Source organism: Balaenoptera borealis (genome assembly GCF_965194805.1).
Source record: "Balaenoptera borealis genome assembly, chromosome: 1".
In the NCBI taxonomy this organism is placed as follows: Eukaryota; Metazoa; Chordata; class Mammalia; order Artiodactyla; family Balaenopteridae; genus Balaenoptera; species Balaenoptera borealis.
In genome coordinates this window covers 160,069,772-160,090,275 of record NC_138860.1, presented here as the reverse complement: position 1 = coordinate 160,090,275, position 20,504 = coordinate 160,069,772, and the positions used below count along the sequence as shown (strand labels likewise).

Genomic DNA, 20,504 nt, shown 5'->3' with positions numbered 1-20,504 from the left:
CAGCTGAGGCTATCGTAACAAAATACCATGGGCTGGGTGCTTAAACAACGGACGTTTATTTTCTCACAGTTCTGGAAGCTGGAAGTCCAAGATCAAGGTGCGGGCAGGTCGGATTTCTCCTGCAGCCTCTCTCCTTGGCTTGCAGGCAACCACCTTCTTGCAATGTCCTCACATGGCCTTTCCTCTGTGCCCTGCACCCCTGCTGTCCCTTTTTCTTAAGAACACCAGTCCTATTAGATTAGTCCCCTTCCTCCCATAACCTCATTTAACCTTAACTGCCTCTTTCGAGACCCCATCTCCAAATACAGTCACACCAGGGTTAGGGCTTCAACATATGAATTTGGGAGGAGCGTATGATTCAGTCCATAACAGTTGAAATGGTAAGAATGCCACACCCATCTAAAATAAGAGCCAGACCACATGACCCCTCAAGGTGCTTCTGGACCTAGAGTCTAAGATTTGATTTTGTACATCCCACAGTGCCCAGCACAACAAGAAGCATGTGTTTAAAGCTTAGAAAATGTTCTCTGGATGAATTTATAATGAATACTATTTAAGGCTGAGAAAAGTGCATACCTTCCAAAGTCTATACATCTGATTGTTCACCATATATGTATATGTGGGTGTGTACACACACACACACACACACACACACACACACACACACACACACACACATTCCCAGGAGAATAAAATGCAGTGGTAAGGAAGAGCTGTTTGATGAAACTGAAACTAACTGTACATAATTATCTCTGAGCTCTTCACACACTAAGCGGGCAATGGAAAAGTGGATGCAGAATCCCCTTGATAATGAATCCGATGATGAATACCCTTCCACAGAGGCCAGCATCAGGCTCACCTGCTGAAACAACCGGATTTCAGTGGAACGATTTCACCATCTCTGTGAAATATTGTTCTGGAATCGGGGCATTATTTGACAACTCAAGCAATAAAATAACAGTCTTATCAGTGATCTCAGAATACCTTCAATGAATTGATAGGAGGAACTGTTGAGAACAGACAGGAGGGGCTCAAAATCAAGAAGCTCAAAATCCTCAAGGGCTAATAAAGCACAACCCTGGCAAATCAATGAGCCCAAGCCATCAACAGGCAAATCCCTATGTACTAAGTAACTTCTTAAAGAAAACTTGTTACATTTATTAGGTTCTTTTATAAAAATCAACTTTACTGAGGAATAACCTACATATAATAAAATGGATACATTTCAAGTAAGCAGTTGGTTTTTGGTTTTTGTTTTGACAAACACATATACCCAGGTAACCATTCCCCCCAGTCAAGATACAGGCATTTCCATAATCCCAGAAAGTTCCCTTGTGCCCTTTACTGGTGAACCCCTGGTCCTACTTCCTTCACCCACCCTTCACCAGGGCAACCACTGTTTCATTTGTTTCCCCCCATAGATTAGTTTTGACTGTTCTAGGATTTCATATAAGTGGAATTATACAATATACACTTTTTTTAGCAGCTTTTCCAGCAAAACACTTAGAAGACTCATGCCTGTCCTTGCATGTATCCACAGTTTATTCCTTTTATTACTGAGTTGGAGTCCTGCATGTGAGTGTGCAGCAAGTTGCTTATAAATTCCCTAGTTGATGGGTGTTTGGGTTTGCGTTACTTCCAGTTTTGGATTATTATGAATAAAGCTGTTATGAACATCCATGTACCAGTCTTTTTGCCAACACAAATTTCTCCTGGATAAATACCTAGGTGGAAAATTGCTGGGTCATATGCTGTAGATGTTTAACTTCATAGGAAAATGCCAAACTTATCCTGAGTAATAGAAATCATCAATAGGTTCACTCTTAAAGCACTTATTAGAGAGATTTTAAAAATAAAAGAGGAAACCAGAGTAGGGAATGCCAAAAAGAGCATCCAACAGCACATTCAGCTGCTTTGCTCAGGGAGCTGGCAGGGTCCTCTCAGGACAGCTCTACTGGCCACCTCCCCCCCTGTGCCCACTTCACCCCAGGAAAATGGCCACCTTTGTCCCACCTTCAGTGGACGTGTTGTCCCTCCTCAGTTTCCTTCCTCTCCTCACTCTGTCTTCAGGGGCAATTTCGACTGCCCTGTCGCCAGCAGACTCTCCTTGCTTTTCTAGGAGAGTCAGGACTTGGAAGGACCATCAGACCCAGGGGACGTGAACCCAGCTCACCCAGGAGCTTCCACCCTGCTCCACTGCTGTGGCGGTATCAGGCCATGGAGCCCCTCATTGGTGGAAGGCTTATGGAGGGGGTATCCCCCCTTTCTCCCCCTTGAGAGGGGCCAGGCAAAGCTCACAGTGGGGACTCCAGTACTTCCCTCTGCCCGACGGGAACCAGTGTGGGCCACCCGTTAGCCAGGCCTGCCCACAACCTAGCACGTGTCTTCAGAACACAGGGGATCCCAGCAACCACTGTGCCCAGCTAGGCCAGGAAATGGCTCATGTAATGTCATGTTACATAAACAGCATCCGAACTACAAAATCCTATATGTTAACAACCACATGCCTATTCTTATTATTTCAGAGGCGTTCATTTTTTTATACAAGATAACTTCCCAAGACACCAAACTGAATTTTGATAAATGTAGGTTTTCAATATGTTCACTGACTTATGTTTTTCACATAGGCTTTATTTTGTTTTCTGAGAGATAATAAACTCCCCTTAAGATCCAGAATTCTCATCACCTTCAGTAAGGAAGAAGGAGGAGAAAAGGACAGGGTGGGGTGGGTTGTAATTCCTCGAAGGCAGGGAATCTCAGGGCCTTGAAGCTTGAGGAGTCAGGAAGCTCAGGGATGAAAGAGATCAAACTGCAGGTCCAAGGGGAACGAGGAGCCCTCAGAATGCGAAGAAGCTTCTCAGAGCTGCTGGCCCTGAGGCCTCACACTGGCCCCGTGCTGGGGTCAGGAACCCCTTTCCCATTCCCCCTTCCCTTCTCCTACTCCTGCCCCAATTCTGCTCCAAAAACAGCTGCTGCCACGAGATGGCTACCTCCTGAGCTTGTAACAACCACCTGAACAGCAGACTCTCCTGGCTTCACTGAAACCATTCTTTCTTGCCTTAGAAAGTGACCAGAAATGCAGTAAAGGTGACTTAAAATTCCCTTATCACTGAAACGAGCAGATCGCAGAAGTGCCTATCTGCAGTTTTCATCTTATTCACTGAGTTTTTTAAAGGGGAGCCAAATATATCCGGAGAAAACCATAATTTGAAAAGATACATGCACCCCCAATGTTCACTGCAGCACCATTCACGATAGCCAAGACATGGAAGCAACCTAAGTGTCCACTGACAGAGGAATGGATAAAGAAGATGTGGTGTATATAGATACATATACAATGGAATACTACACAGCCATAAAAAAGAATAAAATAATGCCATTTGCAGCAACATGGATGGGCCTAGAGATTATCACACTAAGTGAAATAAGTCAGAGAAAGACAAATATCATATGATATCACTTATATGTGGAATCTAAAAAAGGACACACATGAATTTATTTACAAAACAGAAACAGATTCACAGACATAGAAAACAAACTTACGGTTACCAAAGGAGAGGGGGAAGAAGGATAAATTAGGAGTTTGGGATTAAAATATACACACTATTATATATAAAATAGATAACCAACAAGGACCTACTGTATAGCACAGGGAAATAATACTCAATATCTTGTAATAACCTATAAGGGAAGAGAATGTAAAAAAAGAATATATATATTTATATATATGTATAACTGAAGCACTTTGCTGTACACCTGAAACTAACACAACATTGTAAATCAACTATATTTCAATAAAAATTTAAAAATAAAATTAAAATAAAGTGGAGCCAAGTGAGGGAAGAGTCCCACATTTACTTGCTGGGACTTCCCTTGGGCTGTTTGTCTGGAAAGCAAAATAAAGTCTGAAGGTGGCCCACTGATTTCCTCTCACTCAGAGAATTCTGCCCGAGTTAGGCTTGGCCGGCTAGCACATAATCTGTAAAGACGAAAGTCCTTCTCTTCCTCGGGAGGGCCACAAAGATGCGGTTACTAGGACGCGGCCGGCCATGCACAGCACAGATGAGGCTTCCCCAGCAAGGCCACCGCGAAATGCTCTTCTGCTCCGGCAGAAAGCCAGGCCCAGACTCTCCATCGCCGCCCTCCGTGGCTTTTATCTGGGTGACCGGGCAGGGGGCGAGGAGGGCTGGATTCTGGGTGACTCATAGAGACTCCCTATGAGAAACGCTCAGTGACCCCCCCCATAGGGTCCTCTAGGAAGACAGTTGGAAGGACTTCCCAGGTCATTCAGTCCAACGGCTGCTTTTACAGAGGAAAACTCAGAGCCCTCAAGGGATTCAGTCCACGGGAACAGGACACCTTGACTCTCCTCCCCAGCTTCCTTTCCCTCTCCCAGTCTCTCCGCCACAGAGGAGGAGGGCCTCCCTCCACCTCGCTGCTCAGACACAGGTCTGGGAATCGTCTTGGTGCTGGCTACGTCCTGTTTCCCACCAGATCTACCCTCCACCCTCCCTACTCCGCTCCCTGCCCACGGGCTGACCTGGAAGGACCACATCAATGGGCAGCCTCTGTGGTCTGGTTAGCAGCCAATGGGGCAGCCCCACAGGAGATCACAGGAGGGTGGAGGGAGGGGAAAGAGGTCAGTGGATTCATTCCTCGGCTCTCTGCCTGCGAGGCAGAAATTCAGAACACTGGCCTGGCTTGACCTTCCACTGAAGGTCACTGCTCCCTTCAAGGCAGCCCTCTCCTTCAGGGTTCCAGTAACTTCCCCCCTCTCCTTGCCCCTCAGGCCTCCACAGTATCAGCTCCATCCTATCAGCCCAGCACGACCACTGTCATTCCTCCACAGCCCTGCCTTTGTAGATGGCCCCTCCTGAATTGTCCCCCTATGAGATGGCTATATCCTGTTCCCACCCTGAACGGGATAAGCATTGATTCCTGCTGCTGCTTCCCCCTCCACGTCCCCGTCTCCCCTTATCACAGCCCCGGCCTCTTTAGACTTTACAGCTGCAAGAGCCTCCTGACCACGCTTCCAGCTTTCCTCCTGGCCCCTTCTCATCTGCTCTCCCCAGGAGCATACCCAGTTATCCCGTGAAATGTAATTCAAACCGCGTCATGCACCTGCAAATCTTGCAATGGTTTCCACTGCCCCCCAGTAAAATCAAAGCTCTTCCCCTGACTTCTGAGGGCACACCAGACCCGACCTGCTCTCTGCAGCCTCCTCCTGGGCCCTGAGCTGCCATTCAGCCTCCTCTCCTTCCTCCTGCCCCCAGGCGCTTCCCCGCACTGAGACTTCACACTTGCTGTTCCCTCTGCCCAGCGTTTGTCTCCTCCTCTCGTGGAAGAGGCCTTCCTTAGCAGGGCACACCCTACATTTTATTCCCCATCCCTGAGCTGTGCTCACGTCCTTCCAGCACTTAACAAATCTGTGATTATGTAAGTTTTCGTTTACTTTTAAAATGACTATCTCCCCTCCCTAGCTCCCACCCATGAGAGTTCCACATGGGTGGGAGCTAGGTCTGCTTTTCGGACTCCCTCCCTCACCCACAGTGGGTACTCCAGGCACATTTGCCAGATGAACAAGTCAGTGTATGTCCCAATAAAGGGAAGGATTGTCCTTTAATCTGAGATTTGTGTCCTTACTTTGTTGAGGGGTTGTTAATATTGTCCTTTCTTTCATGAAATGACTGTAAAAATAAATGACAGTTATCAAAAATTTTAAACGGCAACCTTATACAGTTCTCCAAAATATTGTTGAAATTGTATGAACCTATGATATCTCAGATTAAGTAATGTTTCAAGGGTCACAGTGCTGGGCCCTAGAGAGGTGACCTGGGTGATGGAGTCTGAAGTCAGACTCAGGGTCTGAGTTCAAGTCCCCACTCTGTTGCTTGGTAGCCGTAAAACTCTGAGCAAGTTACTTAACCTATCTGCGCCTCGATTTCCTTACCTGTAAAATAGGGATAATAATAGGATCTACTTCAGAGGATTTTTGTGAGAATTCAATGAATTAATACTTGTGAAGTTCTTAGAACAGTGCCTGGCACTGTTCAATAAATGTTGGACAACAAATTTGTTGAGCAAAAATGCTCAGCAAATGTTAGTGCTACCATCATCATCATCATCATCATTATTACCAAACCCAGCTCTTCTAAATCCCCCACCAGGGCTCTTTTCTCTTTAAAATGTTATCTCCCAACATTCTCTCTTCAAATGTTATCTGACCACCCCTAAATGTCAAGCCAAAATTCAGCACTTAGAAAACTATCCTAGTCCAGCCAACCAGATTTTCTGGATAGCTAAGCACCACCAACCTTGATAAATGTGCTTCTAACATATGTTATTTCTTTCCTACTTCTTAACTAATTTTGATGAAATGAGCATCATTATGGAAATGCACGGTGCTGTGGATCCCAGAAACACCACAAGAAAAACTCCATAGGTCTGAGGCTCTGCAGCCCAGGCGGAGGCTCCACTCTGTCCCCCCAAAGCACTCAACACCCTGAGCTCCGCTTTCCTTGTCTGCAGAGAGGGAAGGTCATAGGCACTGAGACGTCACTGTGGTCTTAATGAGTCGTGTGCACCCACCGCAAGCTCCTAAAACACTCCTTTTCTTTCTTATTTTTTGGTTAATAATACTATAATTTGCCCAGGAGAATGCCTTAATGTAGGTCTCCAGGCAGAATTCTCTCTTCCTCAAGATCCGCTAAACACCCAAGCCCCTGCCTAGGAGAGAGTGGGGTTAATGCCTCAGGGGGAACCGACCCCTCACACTCTGTACAGAGGGAATTCCTTCCTGGTGGTGTTCACGTGACCGACAGAGCAAGTCACCCGCAGGCTGCTCCTGAAGCAGGACAGGCTTTTGAAGCTGTGATATTTCTGAATTTGGCCTTGGACAAAGACACCATATTTCCTCACAGCCATTCACACCCTGACTCAAGCAATTTTAACTGAATTCTATTTCCTTTCGACCCAAGGCCATTTGAAGATGCAAAAACCATATTTGTGAATGGATTCTACCATTTGATTTGCAGCGTCAATTCCACTGAATTCCATGCTTTATCCCAGGTATATTTCAACTTTCTGAGGCTCAGAACCATTTTCCCCACCCTCAACAATATCACACACCCACCTCCCAAATACACAAATGTGTATGGGTTATATAGTCAACAGCTCATGTTAAAGGGGATCCATATTAAATAATATTGTTACATAGATATTAATAAGGCTAAGATAAACGATGAGAAAATAGAAGAGAGTCTTTGTATCTTTTTAATGTTGTTCGTTATGTAGAAATTGGGAACCAAATCAATGAATTTTCTGACTACAGAGTCAACAAAATTATCTGAATTCTAAACAAATCCTGGCGTACACTTACAAATAAATAGCATAGAGAAAAGATGAAAGCATAAACTAAGGACAGGAAGTGAAACCGGATTCAGAAATATTATTCTTCCATTTGAGATTAAAAGAAATATACATACATCTATAATTCTACAACTCCCACAAAGCCTAATTTCATTTGTAAAATACACCAGGGAATCCTGGCAAGTTTCTGTGGAATCATGCAACTAGGTGTGTCTTTTAATTAAACGCACATCTAGCAATCCACAAATATGAATTAAGCATCACCAATTAGTTAGCACTGTGGAGGATTTAGGTCTCTACCCCCCACAGAGCAGGCAATTTGCGAAACTTTACCCTACAACACATGAAAACCAGGGCCCCAGCTACCAATGTTAACGACATTCTATTCGGCAGGGGTTCATCTTCATTCTCTCCAAAAGTGTATCAAGGTCCTGCTGTGTTTCAATGGAACCAAACAGCTAAGGCTCTGAAAGACACCATTTCAGAAGAAAAAGGGGTGAGATTATCTCTGAACAATCACTCTATTAGCATGAATCTGAACTGTGATATTTGGTCACTTTGTTTTAGTTTACAACCACCTTTGCAAGTGATAAGATTTAAATTGATTGATGGGGAGAGGGTGGGAAAGGAAAACAACACACACGCAATAAACACACACACACACCCATCACACACACACCCATAACACGCACACACATCACAGGATCCAAATTCAACAAGCAGAGGTGAATGCAGAACTGGTCTAAGCTGAATGTATGCACAAAAGACTCCCTTCCTTCCTTCCTTCCTTCCTTCCTTCCTCCCTTCCTCCCTTCCTTCCTTCCTGTCCTACCTTTTTTATTCCATCAACAAGGCCAGGTGACAGCGGGAACACCTCATATTCACCCTGCTTCAAGTAACAAGGGGGCAGATTGTGAGAGAACACAAGTCATGTGAGCTTCCAAGGTCCAGTCCAGTCCTTCCTGTATCAGCGCCAGTCCCATTTCAAAGTTGTACTTCCTAGGTCATCCCAAATTTGTAATTCATCCATAACACAGACCCCTAACCATTTCTCGAGCCCTTCCTGGAAATCCAGAGATGAAAAAGGCCCAGCCTCTGTGTGTTCTCAAGTCCTCATGGGATGGGCAGCCCAGTGGGAGAAAAAGCACTCTGGGATCAATGTGGGATTGCAGTTTGCTTGCATGCTCTGTCCCATGTGCCTGAAGTTTTCTAGGGGAGCCCTCCCCTTCACCAGTTACCCCTCCATGAAGAGCTGCCTCTCCTAACTAGACAGGTGCACCATTCACCACAGGAAGCCCAGGCATCCCTTCCCATTGACGGGGCAGGTCTCAAGTAAGATGCTTGAGCCCTGCAAGGCTTGTTTCTCCCCATGGATCACACAAAACACAGTCTCCAAGCCTCCATCGTGCCTGTTACCTTGGGGCTGCTTGCTTCCTACAAACTTCTCTTCCTCTCTTCCTGAAAATACCACGGGTTTCTCAACTGATGTATATTAAAACTAATTCCATCTTAACATATTCTGGAGCCCTTCACAGCATGCCTTAAATTAAGCAGGAACACCCTGGTCTCCAGATGACAGCCTCTCAGGCAAACCTCCCTTCGTTCCCAGGACTCCAGTGAACAGCCCCCTCTCGGTCTCCCCAGCCCACTCCTCCCTGTCCAACAACTCTGGTTTCCCCCACTTGGAGAAGTACATCTGACAGATTTTACATCCTTCAGACCAAGGATGTAAAATCCTTCACCTCCATGTGAAACCTCTACTTGTATTTCCTTTTCTATGCCTTGTATTTGAAGAACATCTGGGCCTTTTATTCAGCTTTTAGAAAAATTAGGGAAGGTCACAGCCCAAGTAGTTACTTGGTAAAGGTAAAAGGTAAAATTAACTACAATAGCAAACTCTCACATAGCCCTGATTATGTGCCTGGTAGAGTTCCAAGTGCTTTACCTATACTAACCACTAAATCTCACCCCAGCCCTATAAGGCAGTCTTATTTCTTACCCCCATTTTACAGGTAATGAAAGTGAGACCCAAAGAAGTTGCATGAAATTAACTTGCCTAGAGTCATCCAATTAATAATTGGCAGAGCAGGGATTTGAACCTTTGTCATCCGTCTCAGCAGTGCTGCTCACCAGGAAGGGAACGCTGTTGGCATGACAACAAAGGTACTTCCGTGGCCCCTTAAATGCAGCATTAACTCTATGAACACCCCGCAAGCCCTGTAGATAAGCTACCTTTGTGTAAATTTACATGTCACCTTCAGGAAGAGCAGGGTTCGCCTGGGTGAGGAGAAGGAAGAAGAGAGGAGACTTCTGCCCTTGAAAGATTCTATTTTAATTCTTTAAAAAAACCACTGAACAGGCCCAGCCCTGGATTTCAAGATCAGTTTTCAAGGTCTCCAGGCATGAGGCAGTCATCTGAAAAGGGAAGCATGACAGGAGTCTGACCTCTGTGTGGCCTCCTTGTTCTCAAGGTGCTGCTTTCAGATCTGAAAATGAACAGAAAAGCCGAGGAGCCAAAATCTCCCTAACCTCGGATCAGGTATCAATACCATTAGGCGTTGGAAGCTTGTGACAGCAGAAGATGTCACATTCTCAAGTGCTAACACGGCAGCATTTATCTAAGTTTACTGATAAACAAACTAAGACATAAAAGGTCAATTAACTATTTCTAGAAATTCTATATAAGACTCAGAAACTTGCTTGTTACCCTAGCCTAACTTCCTAGAAACAATGAATCACAACATCACACAATGCAAGTCCCTCAAACCCAAGTCCCCTTGGAGAAAGGAGCTGGCTGCAGCAAAGGCCCTGACAGGTAGAGGACAATCATTAAGATGGTGATGGCAATGATGATGACGGAGAAGACGGTGGCAGCCATGATCACGAGAGCAAGCACTGGTGGCGCATCTCATATGGGTCAGGGACTGTGCTGAGGACTCTTCCTGCACTGTCTTAATCTTCACAGGAACCGTGAGAGGCAGATACCAGCACAACACCCATTTTAAAGATGAGGAATTCGATGAGAGCGGCCAAGTATCTGGGTCAAGGTGTCATGATTGTGGTCACGATATGAACCGGGGCCAATCTGACTCCCCAATTTCACATTCTTATCTAATGCTTGACTGTCTCTTCCTATAAGAAAACCTTAGTATAGAAAGTTCTGGAAACAGGGTATGCTGATTACTCACATTTTCTGGTAAATATATGTGCAATCAGTTCTAAATACTCATCTGAAAAATGTTCCACAATGTTCATGGTCCTCTTTCCTGTCTTAGTAAGTATACTATACTAAATATAAATCTACTTGTACTTTATTAATAGATACGTTCAGGGCTATCTCTTAGCTATTTGCCATAACAATTAGGTCTGATTGTAGAGTATTTCAGATATAGGCACAAGAATTAGACACAGCCCAGTATATATATATGTAAGTGTGTGTGTATGTGTATATATATATATATATATAAAAAATATATAGAGCAACAAGCTGACCTGCTGTGACAGAGACAAACAAAATGGCGGCACCGAAGGGGAGCCTCTGGGTCAGGGCCCAACTGGGGCTCTCGCCGCTGCTGCTGCTGCTGACCATGGCCCTGACTGGAGACTCGGGGACCACTTTGGCTAAAGCGTTTGACTCGGTCTTGGGTGATACGGCATCTTGTCACCGGGCCTGCCAGTTGACCTACCCCTCGCACACCTACTCCAAGGAAGAGGAGTTGTACGCATGTCAGAGAGGTTGCAGGCTGTTTTCAATTTGTCAGTTTGTGGATGATGGAATTGATTTAAATCGGACCAAATTGGAATGTGAATCTGCATGTACAGAAGCATATTCCCAATCTGATGAGCAATATGTTTGTCACCTTGGGTGCCAGAATCAGCTGCCATTTGCTGAACTGAGACAAGAACAACTCATGTCCCTGATGCCAAAAATACATCTAGTCTTCCCTCTAACTCTGGTAAGGTCATTCTGGAGTGATATGATGGACTGTTCACAGAGCTTCATAACCTCTTCGTGGACTTTTTATCTTCAAGCTGATGATGGAAAAATAGTTATATTCCAGTGTAAGCCAGAAATCCAGTATGCACCACCGCTGGAGCAGGAGCCGACAAGTTTGAAAGAACTGTCGCTAAGCAAAATGTCCTATCTGCAAATGAGAAGTTCACAAGCACACAGGAACTATCTTGAAGATGGAGAAAGTGATGGCTTTTTAAGATGTCTCTGCTAAGTCCGGGTGGATTTTAACCATGACTCTTGTCCTCTCCGTGATGGTATTGCTCTGGATTTGTTGTGCAACTGTGGCTACAGCTGTGGAGCAGTATGTTCCCTCTGAGAAGCTGAGTATCTACGGTGACTTGGAATTTGTGAGTGAACAAAAGCTAAACAGATATCCAGCTTCTTCTCTCGTGGTTGTTAGATCTAAAGGTGAAGATCATGAAGAAGCAGGGCCTCTACCTGCAAAAGTGAATCGTGCTCATTCAGAAATTTAAGCTTTTTTTTTTTTTTTTTTAAAGAAAAGTGTATAGACATCTAAATTTCCATTCCTCATAGTGCTTTTTAAAATGATTTCATTGGCTATAGGGCTTAAAAATCACTATTAAATGCAAATAAAGTTACCCAAATCTGTGAAGACTGTATTTGCTGTAACTTTACCTGTAATTTTTTTCTAGTAATTTAAGAGATGGATATTTGGGATTGTATTTTTAGTTTACTAATATCTGTAGCTATTTTAATTATTATTTGCATTGTTTTTGTTTGTTTCCTTTCTTAGCCAAATTCTATGAGCTGATTATTGTTCTTCCCCACCTCCTACCATGTCAATCACCTTAGTTAATAAGTTGAATACTCAGTAGGATATGATACTCTTGCTCAGAAATGACCCACAACCTGTAATTTGAAATTTAGTAGAAAACGCCCTTTAACACACTGCATTTTCAGTTGTATTGAATTGAAATCATTAAAATTTTATTTGAATAATTATGTGTTGAAATTTGAGTTAATATACTCCTGATTTTCCAGATCTTCCCTTTCACCCCTACCCAACCCAGAAAATAATTAGAAAATGTTCTATGTCTATTTATTGCTATATGATGATCAGGGAGCAAATTAAAGCAAAAATGATTCTCTCACAAAAAAAAAAAATAATAAAATTAAATTAAATATATACACACGGTCCCTGACTGACAATGGTTTGACTTATGATTTTTTGACTTTACAATGGTGCAAAAGCAATACACATTCAGTAGGAACCATACGTCATATTTTGAATTTTGATCTTTTCTCGGGGCTAGCGATATGCTGTCCTTTCCTCTCCTGATGCTGGACAGTGGCAGCAGCCACAGCTCCCACTCAGCCATGCGATCACAAGGGTAAAAAAGCGATACACTGACAACCATTCTGTACCCAGACAACCATTCTATTTTTCACTTTCGGTACAGTATTCAATCAATTACATGAGATATTCAACACTTTAGTATAAAGTAGACTATATATTAGATGATTTTGCCCAACTGTAGACTAAAGTGAGGGTTCTGAGCACATTTAAGGCAGGCTAGGCTAAGCTACGATGTTCAGTAGGTTAGGTGTATTAAATATATTTTCAGCTTATAATATTTTCACCTTATGATGGGTTTATCAGGATGAAATCCCATTGTGAGTCAAGAAAGATCTATATACTAGTAGATGTAATATATATTTTAAACATTTTTTCATATATTTATATTATATATTTTTTATAATTTATATTACATCTTATTTTTTATAATATGTATTATATCTTATTTTTTATAACTTATATCTTATTTTTTTAATATACCACTTTCAGAGCATCCCCAAGGCAGGCCCTGAAAAAGGGATGTTAAAAAATAAGATCTAAGAAAATTAATTTCACTATTTGCCTTTTTCTTATAAAAGTTCAATCCAAATTATTTTGGTTGATAACTGCAGTGTACTGTATCAAAGACTGCCCACACACGGTGTGTCTACAGCATAAGAGAAGTGCTGAGAAACAGGAAGAGGAGCAAATGAAAACTTAAAAACAACAAAACCCAGCATAAAAACCAAAATGACCAGCCCCCTAATTCTAAGGAAAGTCCAGTTTCTCATAAGGGGCAGTCAATGTATTTTTATCTGTGGCTTAATGTTTTTGCAGACACATTAAATCATAAAAATCCAAGAAACCATATCTCACCCCCAAACCACATAATATATTTTAAGGAATGTGTCCCTGTTCTAAGAAACTGCTTGATTCGCAGGAAGTGGCAAAGTGGCAGGTGTGTTCCCAGGATCAGCCAAAGAAACCAAATAAACGTTCCACTGGGCAAACCTGTTTCTCTCAGATAAACAGCCGCCTGCTGCCTTACAGGGGGAAAAGGAACCACAGGACTGTCTGTATGATTCCCTGGCACTTCTGTTTTTCTGCTTAAATTGAAAAGGAAGATGGCAGTCTACACCTATGCAGATACTGCCACACAGCCAGGCCCTGCATGGGCTGGGGGTTTCAAAGCCACAGCTCTGGATGGGGGCCTCACGGGTCTTCCGTGCTTTAGGAAGGCATGGAAGAGGATGGCTAAACTAGGAGTTGCAGGAGAAGCAGATTTCACTTGGAAAAGAGATCATTATGCAATTAGCTATATTACACGATAGCTAGGCTCAGGAGGAGAGAGGGTGGAAGGTGGGAAAGAGTGTCCATCTTTCCTTGCTCCAAGGCAGCCCATTCCTTCCCTCTCGCACCACTCACCATGCTGTAAATAACCACCTGCCTGTCTGTATCCCCAGGACGTCAGGGACTATCCACCCTGGGCACATAAAGAGCACCCAATACAGGATAATTCTTGTTGCTACAGTGTGTCCTCAAGAAATATCTGCTGAATGACTGAAATAGGGGCAGGAATCAAAGAACATAATTTTCCATTTGGAAAGTGTCTTGCTAAATGCTTGCCATTGGATAAGATTCACTATATTGCAGCTCTGGTCTGCTGTGTTGTAAGCAGGGTTAAATAAATAAAGGCAAATTTTTAAAAAATACCAAAGGGGAGCAGAGCTGAACTGGCTTGCTGGAAGTTTCAGATTAAAATAAAGGACTGTCTAGGAGAAGAGAGCCAGCTGGCTGCTTAGAGGACATGGAGTTTAAAGCAAAGTCCTAATGGAGATGGTCTGAGGGAGACCATCCAAGGGGTCCCCTAGCCACACAGACAATAGCGGGGACAGTGTTCAGACTACCTAGGAGCTCTGAGGACTCACAGAGACAGACTGGCTAGGATGGGGCCAGAAGGGAGTTGCTGGGTCAGGCTGGGCCAGCTACTTAGTCATCCTGCCAGTAAACATCCTCCAGGAATATTGTGCCTTGCAGTGAAGGAGCTGTTGTGAAAATGACCTAGGCAGACAATCTGACTGCAGCGCTGTAGGCAGGGCTGTGTCTTTCCCCTTGGCTAAGAGGTCTCTCATGCTCCCTTCTCCCAAGCAGCCAAAGAATAAGAAAGGATAGACAACCAATGTTCACGACCTCCTGCTATGGACCACTTCCTTCTCCCATGAAATGCCTGTGAGGTTGGTGGTATCATTTACATTACACAAAACTCAGGTGAGAACTGTAACTCACCTACAATCACACAACTGGCAAGTAGCAGAACCAGAACTATTAGTTTTGGCCAGGATTGAAAGAGAACCTCTGGCCCCACCGGATGCAGCCTGCCCTCCCAGCCTCAGAGGAGGTCTGATGGGGCAGAGAATTTGACAGCAAGATGCTGCTGGCACAGCCTGCTCCTCTGAGAGCTTGGCAGGCCTGTCCTGACCTCTGTCCCAGAGCCACCTCCATCTGGAGACATAATCTTATTGGAGTCTCAGCTTGATCTGCTGATGTTCAGCTCACCTGCCTGCTTCTAGCTAGATCTCTCCCGACACTTCTGTTAACCCAGCTCCAAATAAAGCAAGAGTCCCCAGACCAATGTTCCTCAAAGGGTGGTCTCTGGGATGTTTGTGTAAGTGGCAGATTCCAGGCCCCAACCCAGACCCACAGAGTCATAATCTCTGGAAGAGGGACCCAGGAACCTGCAGTTTTAACAAGTTCCCTGCATGATCCTTATGCCAGCTAAGGTGGGAGAGACTCTGTCCCCGGTGTCCCAGGGCGGCAGGGGCTCCCAAACCACCCCCATGAACACCTTCCATTCATCCCCCAACTCCAAAATTGCAATATACATACTTAAGATAAAAAATTGGGGGATTCTTTTAAATTAAAAAAATTTTTTAAATTTTTATTTTACATTGGAATATAGTTGATTAACAATGTTGTGTTAGTTTCAGGTGTACAGCAAAGTGATTCAGTTATACATATACATGTATCTATTGTTTTTCAAGTTCTTTTCCCATCTAGGTTATTTTAATTTTAAAATTTTTAAAAAATTAAGTGACCTATTGTTTTACCACGTAGAGAGAAGCACTGTTAACATTTTGGATTAATTCCTTCCGGTATTTTTCTATGTATATAGACACAGATACGGTTTTCCTGTGAACAGCATTACACCGGACCATTTAGAGGCCTGCTTCTCCTGCTCAGCAGAGCACAAACACGTGCAACTGTGCCACCTAGAAGGATACATGGGCGTCACTGCAGGCCATCGATGTACAATTCTCCATGGCTGCTGCCGACCACCACAGGATGACAGGCAAGTCGTGTTGATGCAGAAGGAGGATAGGGAATTGGAATCAGGACGCCCAGGCATTGAAAATTTGTGTTTCTGCTGACACTACCCATCTCCCCAACCTCAGAAGGCTACCACCTGGAGGTGGGTCAATTCCAACACACTCAAATTTTTTTAATCCTAAAAGGTTAGCAGTGGAAGAAATTTTAGAGGTCATCCAGACCAGTCTCCTCACCTGTAAAAAAGGAACCAGAGTCAAGACAAACCTAGCCTCTGCTGGAGTCTCATGGTGTCTCCTCACCACACCCAGGGTCCCCCAGCCGCCTGCCAGGCTTGACAGAGGGCAGCAGCCACCTAGGGCAGGCCCAGGTCGGGATCAGGGCCTCAGGACACACCTTTCAAATTTCCAGGGTCTCTCAATATTATCACCACAGCTCTTGACACAGCAACCAATTTTCAGATCCAAGGGTATCTGTCTGGCTGTGGAACTTTGTTGAGGAGTGTCCTGGTCACAGCTATTGAATTCCAAAGGCATTAGGTCCCCATACTCTTGGCTGAACAGCCCTTGTACAAAGGAGGCTCTGAACCAGCTGAGAACCATAGTCCAGTCTCATGCTGCTTAAGAATCTTCTCCAGCCTTAACGTGATAATTCAGGCACAGTGCCCCGAATCACAGGGCATGGGAGAGTCATGAGCAGCAAGACTTGGCTGAAGAAAAATTGCCAAATTCTGCCCACTCAAAAAATACCTTGAGTGTTCCCACTCACGTGAGCTTGGTTTCAGCTTCTGGCTCTCAACCCCCATTTCTGGTTGGAGTGAGGGCTCCCCTAGAACTGCTCAGCAGTCTGGGGGATACCGTGAATTCAAAGAAGGCCACTGGACTTGAAGCAGATGGCTAGCAAACGTTACTTCTGTCCTTTCCGTTTTAATTAATTCATTCACTCATCCATTCATTCATCCGTTTATTCACTCATCCATTCATTCATCCATTTATTCACTCATTTGTTCTTCCACACTAAGCATCTCTTCCCCAGGCACAATGTTAATGGTTTTCAAATACAACTTTTTAAGGCTCATGATGATTCTATGAGATGGGCCTCATTCTTCCCATTTTAAAGGTGAAAACTCTGCGACTCAGTGCGATGAACAGTTGCAGATTTACTGGGAGGCAAATGAAGAAAGCTTCGGGCGTCTCTTGCATGGGCCTCTTTCAAGGACGTAGCAATGTGTTTGCAGAATCGTATAACTGGTTTTCGAAATTTACAAAATTAAGGTATTTTAGCTGCAATTTGTTAGGAGCACTGTTTCTTTCCAGTCTGATGTCTCCTCCTCCTGTTGCATTTCCCTTCATGTCAAGTAGTGTTAAGGCAGCTTCAGGCATTGGGCGATCCAGCTAAGGGGAACTTGATTTGGGGATAAATTTAGTTTGGGTGTAGTGGGATTGAGGACTGTGGTTCACAGTCACTTTAATGCAGGGGCAGGTTATTGCTAGCTGCCTCTGTAGCTGTCCCCATGGCTTCCAGGAATCCGCCTACCGCCTACTGGGCCCACTCACTGTCGCGGAGACTCAAAGGTGCACCATCTGGTACCTGAGATACGTGCAAAGTGGAGGGAAAATGAAAATTGAAATATACAGAGCCAGAAGCTAGTTGGTGGACATTTCTTCCAGTCATCAGACAGGTGGAATTGTAGGAGGAGAAACTAATTCTCACTCAATGATGCTTACTCCAAAAGGAAAGTTTTCTCCTGTCAGAAATATATTTGATAACACGTCAAACACAGCTACAAACATACCAAACACTTTTCCCCTTTTTGATGGGAATTATGCAAAACAGATTTTATCAAATTTTATGCACTTTAGGACCCAAACCCGTAGCCGTACAACAAAAAGTGGATGTCTGTGTATGAAGCCACGTTTTGTGACTGTCAGTAATAAAAAACAATTTTATCAACCATGCTAGAAGAAAATTAAATGATCTTTTCAGCCTCCCTTTAGAAAAATTATGAAATCATTATCACATGAAGAGGTGATCAAAGAGTTTCCAGCCAAAAGATGTTAAGAAAAAAATGTATTATAGAGGTTTGATAGACAAATAACTAATAAAAATACTCTATTTTTCTGGATTTTGTAAAGATCCATATCAGGCTTTTAAAACTAACATTGGATGTGATTTCTTTTCTCATTTTAAGGAAATTTTCACTATCATATCTAATTTTGTATTTGTAATTTTATATTCTTTCTCTTAAGGAGGGTCCCCAAATTACTTAAGCTTCAAGCTTAAATCTCGATCTATCCCTGGAGGTGAAATATGTTCCCCAGCCAGGAAGTAGCAGATGCTGGACTGAAAGACTTGGTACCCTGAGTATGTGATTCCCTGCACCTCAACCCATGTGGACCCAGTCACCGGGTGGCCTGGGCTGGAGTGGAGAAGGGTGGGGGAGGGTGACAAATTAACCACAGGCTCTATTACCACACACAATATTAAGTTTCTACCTCACCTGGGTAGGCAGGCAAGAGCAAGAGGCATTTTGAGGACCTGAGCGTGCAACCTGACAAAACTTGACTCTTTTAGAACCAAGTACCCAGATTAAGCATAAACAACCCCAAATCATCACACAGCATCACTGAACCTGATTTCATTCTTCCAGGTGCTGTATTCCCTAGATCTGCACTAAAATGGCAGCCACTAGCCACATGTGGCTCTTCAAGTTTAATTACAATGAAATAGAATCAAAAATCTACCCAGTTGCATTAGCTACACTTCAAGTACCCAACAGCCTCACGTGACTAGTGGGGACTGTATTGGACAGTGCAGAGATGGACTGTTTCCATCACCCCCATAAGTTCTACTGTTCACTCAGCCGATTTAAATCTTCATTACCAAGTCACATCTAAGCTCTCCTTCTCAAGTGGAGGGCATTTTCAGGTGCGTGTGGCAGACACGTGAGGAGAAGGGAAGGCCTGTCCAGAAAGAAAAGCAAAGCGGAGCAGCTTGTTTGCAGAGAAGGGTCAAGGGAGAGCCAGAGAGGAGAGAGAACCCGGGCCAGCCGAGGTGTGGAGCCTTACAGACAGGAAGGGCATCATCAGACACACGAGCCAGGAAAATAACTCAGATCACACCCAAGAACGAGTAAGAAGTAGAAATTATTATTAGCTCTGGAATCAAGGTTATTTTTCTCTTTACATACACACACACACAAACACACACTTTTTAGAGTGTACTTTGCACTGGGAGTCTTTACTGGGGACTCAGTTACAGCTTTGCATAGCTGGAACATCTACAGGCCTGAATTGCAGAGTTACTGGCATGACATCATCCTCTTCCTCAGGCCTCCCCCTCCACTGTCACCTCCCCCCACCAAAGAGCTACTGCCAAATCTAGTCCTCGGCAGGGGGGAATGAGAAATGCGGTGCCAGTTAACGCTGGTCTTTGCAAAATAAAACGTCAACAGACCCTACATGGGCCCAAGAAGCTAGTGCCTGTACCTGGAAATAAACAGTCCACTCAGGTAGAGTGGACTCCTGCTCCTGGCTATGTAATTACTGGATAATCGGTAAGGAAGAGGTCTGAATCATTAGCCAGCCTGGAGGCCTACCTGTTTCCCCACAGCCCTGTTCTCACCAGGTGGGAGCCCTGAGAACACGCAAGCTGGAAACGTGGGCTCACACGTACGCTTTCTTCACCCAGAGGCTCCGGGCTCCCTAGACTGCACGCCACCTGGTCTCACAGAAGCATTTAGCTGGAAGAATGGCCCCAGCTTTAGACCCAACCTGGGCCTTTTCCAGGAAACTTGTCTGGTGTCTGATTTATGTGTCCCAACTTCAATCCTGGGCTAACAGGGACAAGAATTCCAGTAAAGGTGCAGGATCACAGAGAAAACCAAGGAAACAGCAGACAGGCCACACACGAAAAGCCCCAACTGTATCTCCCAACCCTGAGTTTCACATTTATTTCTACTCACAGAAGAGAGTTTGCATCCAAGCAGAGGTATTAAGAGTTTTAATTAAACTTCATCAAAACACAAAACTCAGTTCCCTTAACTGTGCTTCCCAACCCCCAAACGGTGGCATCAGGGGGACGGAAGCGATGATGGTGGGTATGACCAGGCCGAGTGCCTAGCTCTGCCCTCTCCTGCTCTGGGTACCCATTCCACTCGGGTCCCCTGGACCGGGAGGTCCTGCAGGCTGTCATGGCTGTGTCCCCAGCACAGTGTCCAGCTGGCACTCAGGAAGTTTTAGTTGGCAGTTGGACGAATGAGTCTCCCTCCAGGTAAGGAGGGAAGCTCTTGCTCACAGAACCCTCCAGAAGTCCTTGATAATTCCTTTCTCTCCCTGTTCTGAGCATCCCTGTGGGCTGGTGTAGCACACAAGCTCACTCAAGAGGCAGCCCTCCAGAGAAGATCAGGGGTTAATTGTGCCTACTGAGGAGCCATCTTCCACAATCCCCCCCCCACGGTGACATCTTCCCTCATCCTGATTTTTTAGCTTGTAAAAAGCA

General features: G+C 44.4%; 1 protein-coding gene and 1 pseudogene across 7 annotated transcripts in view; one reads left to right on the top strand and one right to left on the bottom strand.

The window, feature by feature from the left end:
* The window catches only part of HIVEP3 (HIVEP zinc finger 3), a 515,337-nt gene that overhangs the window by 348,723 nt on the left and 146,110 nt on the right, over positions 1 to 20,504 (bottom strand). The gene's annotated exons all lie outside the window — the stretch shown is intronic.
* Positions 9,903 to 11,874, top strand: LOC309627223 (transmembrane protein 59 pseudogene; annotated as a pseudogene). The gene has a single exon. The product of its transcript is annotated as a transmembrane protein 59 pseudogene (transcript).